Source organism: Toxorhynchites rutilus, chromosome 3, assembly GCF_029784135.1.
Source record: "Toxorhynchites rutilus septentrionalis strain SRP chromosome 3, ASM2978413v1, whole genome shotgun sequence".
NCBI classification, from domain to species: Eukaryota; Metazoa; Arthropoda; class Insecta; order Diptera; family Culicidae; genus Toxorhynchites; species Toxorhynchites rutilus.
In genome coordinates this window covers 30,371,636-30,376,865 of record NC_073746.1, presented here as the reverse complement: position 1 = coordinate 30,376,865, position 5,230 = coordinate 30,371,636, and the positions used below count along the sequence as shown (strand labels likewise).

Below are 5,230 nucleotides of genomic sequence, written 5' to 3'. Positions count from 1 at the left end.
ATACTGGACTGTCAAGTTCCGAGTATTTAAATTTAAATATTATTCGAGGTATATATAACCTGAATAAATTCAGCATATGTAAACGCTTGTGAATTTTACTAAAGTTGGATGCAGTTCTACTTCAGGTGAATAAATTCACCAAAAATGTGAATATATTCATTATAGAAGTTCACGCTAGTGTAAACTGTTGATGCGATTTCTATAAATCTCATCATATTTCTTCACATGAATATTGTAACAATCTGCCTTCTGTCGCTTTTTATTTCTCCTCCGTTATTTCACCTACACTGTTTTTCCAACCGCCTTGTGTGCCGTTGAAAACTAAACACTGAACATGCAGGAAAAATGAAAGTTTTAGAATGCTTAAAAGTCGAACATTTCACAATAGATCGGAAAGATATTTGCATCGATTGATAGGAAATATTTCTACGCACCTATCACGATGAATAAAATGTTATTTTTTTTGAGATAAACTATTGAACAGTTGTGAAATGTTAAGAGTTATCTAAACGCCCTACCTGTCGCGTATGATTGGTCCTATTTACGGTTTCCCCAACATAGACTTCAAAATCAACTTGAGGGAATCCGCTTTGCAAATACATGCAAGTGGGGGGGGGAATTTTTGTTCCCATCGAAGCATGTTCCCTAACACAGCCATCAAAACCAAGATACCTTACATTACATGACGTTTGTTCAAATTCTTTACTTACACAGCAATAATGTTGAATTCAATTGAATTCGAAAATTGTTTCATTCTGTAACAATCTGCCTTCTGTCGCTTTTTATTTCTCCTCCGTTATTTCACCTACACTGTTTTTCCAACCGCCTTGTGTGCCGTCCGTTTACTGATTGTCCCTCTTCTTTTCTTTTTCCGCTCTTCCGCTCATCTGACATCTCAAGATAGTCGAATGACGTAAGGTAGTCTACATTGAAAGGAATAGCAACCCCTAAATCCCTACTTACCTTAACCTTACCGTAAACCCTACATCCCCCACTTACCTTAATAATTCAGAACGAAACGTAATCTTCAAATCGTCGTGGCTCGCGACAAATTCTCTTATGAGAACCTCCAACGATCTCTGGAGATATTGCTCGATCTGTAGAGTTTTCTGCTGAACATGGTTGTTCTGATATTGGTTCATCTGTCAAGTCCATCGTTGCTTGTGGCAAATCCGAATCAGAGTTCTCGTTGCTAGAAGTGTTCAACTCTACAATGTTAGGCAGTTTCTTAAGATGTGTGACACTACGACCAAATTCCTTTCCAGTCTTCGATTTTACGGTACAATCCACTCCTTGTTTCCGTATCACAATAAAATCTTCGTTCAAATATTCTGAGTCCAGCTTATTTGTTTTCCTCATGTTCTTCACTAGTACTCTATCTCTAGGCTTAATCTGGCTATACCTGGCTCGTCTTCTGACATCCCCATATTCTCTCCCCTTTTCCTTCTGAAAACGATCTCTATCTCGAATTTCTTCATCATCCAAGCAAAACTTAGGGACTTGGGGCAATTTGTTATGTATCTTTCGACCGAACATGAGTTCCGACGGAGACTTTCCCGTGGTTGGATATTTCGTTGAATGATAGACTAACAAGTATTGACTCAACTCCAACTTCCAGTCTTTTCCCAACTGCTGGGCTATACGCAAACGATTAAGGATGGATCGATTCTGTCTTTCGACTTCACCATTCTGCTGTGGCCAATACGGTATTGTATTAATGAGATTTATACCATTCTCACAGCGAAAAGACTTAAATTCCTCACAATCTTTGCTGAACTGTGGCCCACTGTCAGCCTTCAATGACACAGGTAGACCGAATCTGCTAAATATTGCACTCAGTTCCTGGATTGTCGCTTGAGCTGTTGTTGAAGTCATCTCTCTAATTTCAATATATGGGCTATAATAATCTATCACTACCATTAAATGTTGACCTTCAGGCAATGGTCCCAGAAAATCCACTGCCACATCTTCCCAAGGACTCGATGGCATTTCTTTTCTTACCATGGGCTCTGGAGGATCTGGAGCTGATACCAAACTACATCCACGACAATTTCTGACGAATTCTTCTACATTTTGGTCCGTCTTAGGTCACCAACAATTAGTACGTAGGTGAGTTTTCATCATGTTGCTTCCTGGATGACATTCATGAGCTAGTTTGAGCACTGCATTTCGTAACTTCAGCGGCACCACTACACGATCAACACGCAAAATTACTCCGTCAACTAAGCAAAGTTCATTCGCAACAACTCGGTACGATATCGGCAGATCAAGTAGACGATCGGTTTCAAGCAATTCAGCTATTTCTTGGATTTCTTCGTCATTCATGCTAGCAGATTGAATTTCTTTCCACGTCAAAGCCACTCCATTAGATGCATGGGAAGCTACTTCACGAATCATTATTTCTTCAGACGCATCGAATGGTATTGGATTCATAGTTGCCAGTCGTGATAAAGCATCGGCTGCGTTTTTATCTCCCGCAATATGAACAACATTATAATCGAACGACTGAAGCCTTAAAACCCACCGTTCGATACGAGCACATGGACGTGAGCGAGGAGCAAACAGGTACTGTAATGCTTTGTAGTCAATTGTAACAATCTGCCTTCTGTCGCTTTTTATTTCTCCTCCGTTATTTCACCTACACTGTTTTCCCAACCTTGTGTGCCGTCTGTAGGCAGATTGTTACAAATATATCACTAGTCTAAACCCACCCTAACAAAAGCTTGGGAGCAGGGATGCCAGGTTTGAAGACATGTCTTCATTTTGAAGACATTTGACTTACTTTGAAGACATTTGATTTTGTGAAGACATTTTGAAGACATTATGAAATATGTGAAGACATTTAGTATGATAGCTCATGTAAATTTTTGAGAGATATTATTTCCATAAAATTTAAACTATTGGCCGAAAAGATCGTCAAAAGAAATGAGGCTTTTGTCTGATTGTCATTCGTTCGCTTTTTATCGCGTGTCACTTGTTTACTTGTTTACTTTTGATCAACGGAGACTTTTATCTCGGGTTGTTTTTTAGTTCAACTAACAATAATCGCACCTCGGATAAACCACATTGGTTATGATATCGCCTCTGCGCAAAGCTAGCCTCAGGGTCATTCCCTCGCTTTTTTCAAAAATTTTCAAGCAGGAAATCTACGAGTATATAGAATTAAATCAACAAGAAAGCGACTTTTCCTTCGTTGTGTCCCTGTTTCATATCCCTCCTATCCGATCTATAAACTTTTACTTAGTCGTGGCAATACATACACACACTCTTCACAGATACACGGGCCAAAGGTTGTGCAGTCCACTGATGATTCAACAAGAGCCAAAGGTTGTACCGCTCATGACAACTCTACACGAGCTGATGATTGCGCCGGCTAGTGACCATCCTATCCTGGATTCCTCGAGTCGAGAAGACGCACCACGCTAGATATGGGGTACATACTAGAAGGGCGTTGCTGATTAATGGTCAGCTGCATCCCAATAGGAAGTATCCCGTGTCGGGCACACGTACAGAGCATTGGAGACAGCAACATCCCAATTACGAGAACACTTGTAATACTAACCTCGAGCCGACCGCGAGTAATCGGTTACATATTACTAACATAGATAATAAGAAAAACTGTCATAATATTGAACTCCGGCCCCGTCAGGCTAACGCCATATGAGCCTTGATAAAAATATATATATATATTTTTTTTTAATTAATTCGTTTATTTTTACAGGCTCAGTTACTTAAGTTTAAAGGAGCCGAATTCTTAAATATAATTTTAAAACTATATATATAAACAATTTTCTTACATCTATGGTTAGTAAGGTGGAAAACCGATTACTCGCGGTGTACTCGAGTTTAGAAGGGTGACATATTTTTAGGAGAAGGATGGGGTATAAGGAAACTGTAACAATGTTGATGAACACTCAATTCTTAAATCTGTTCGTATATCTATAGTGTTTTTACATTTCAACTTATTCTACTATCCATTCCTCGCTAACAACTTGATGGAGCTGGATGTGCTATTCATCACTCCTCAAGCATTGTTCTCGAAGTTTTTTTTTTCTCTTCTCCCCAACGAGTTGGTTTTTTTTCTCGTGTGTTCTGTGGTGAATTAGTGCCCAAAGTGCCCAAAGCAGCCAGAACCGAGGAAGCAGCGCCTCTGCAGTGGTCTGGATCGGCGTCTGTAGTGGATCAATAACCATAACGGCATCGTCAACACGTGGTTGACGCTCATGAGATAAAAAAATTGTATAGATAATAATCGTTCGTTCTAAGAATGGAGGAGGGTGGGGGTCTAGACATGGACATTTCAGACTCCCCCTCGCTTGCTCAAGCAGGGTGTAGTAAGTCCCTTAAACGGACTCCTATGCCCGAAGATTCTTCTTCTGGGGACGAGTCAACTCACACTACCAAGCCTCCCTCCAAAAAAAAGATTGCAAACCTTTCCCCTGATTCCTCCAATACTTCCACCCAATCATCGACATCCCTTCCCCCCTCTGATGTTACTGTCCCCACTCAAACCTTGTCCTCGAATTCCTCTCCTATTGTTTCCGCTCCCCGTGTCAGGGTTTATCCGGACGATGCGCCTGACGCTGGTCCTTGGGTTGTTTTTTTCCGGCCCAAACCTAATGGTAAAGCCTTGAGGGTCGTACAGATTATGACAGATCTGAAAAGATACACCTCTGTTTCGGAAATTTGCAAAGTAAGACCGAACAAACTGCGAGTTGTCGTGACTAACCGAAAGGACGCGAACGATATTGTTGCTGATAAGCATTTCATCCTCGAATATCGAGTTTTTATTCCCTCCCATAACGTAGAAATTGGGGGCGTTATATCTGAAACGGGTCTGACGTGCAAAACTATAGAAAGTATGGGAGTTGGCAGGTTCAAGAGGCTTCCTTCGATGGAAGTCAAAATCTTGGAATGTCGCCAACTTGGAAAAGTTACCCAGGAAGGAGTAGAAAAGAAATTTACGCCGTACGACTCGTTTCGAGTCACTTTTGCTGGTGCCGCCCTCCCTGACTACGTTATGGTGGACAAATTGAGGCTGCCGGTGCGACTCTTCGTGCCAAAGCCCATGACTTGCAACAAATGCAAGTCAGTTGGTCATACAGCAGCTTATTGCGCCAACAAGGAGCGCTGTGCCACATGCGGAGAGCAACATGAGGGGAAATCCTGCAGTGCGACTGAGCATAAGTGTCCATATTGCGGGGGATCCCCACACGTGCTCTCAGCTTGT

The 5,230-nt window shown here is 41.3% G+C and overlaps 1 pseudogene; it reads right to left on the bottom strand.

The window, feature by feature from the left end:
• Positions 1-3,015: 3,015 nt before the first annotated feature.
• LOC129780934 (U4 spliceosomal RNA) lies at positions 3,016-3,096 on the bottom strand (annotated as a pseudogene).
• Between the last annotated feature and the right edge of the window lie 2,134 nt (positions 3,097-5,230).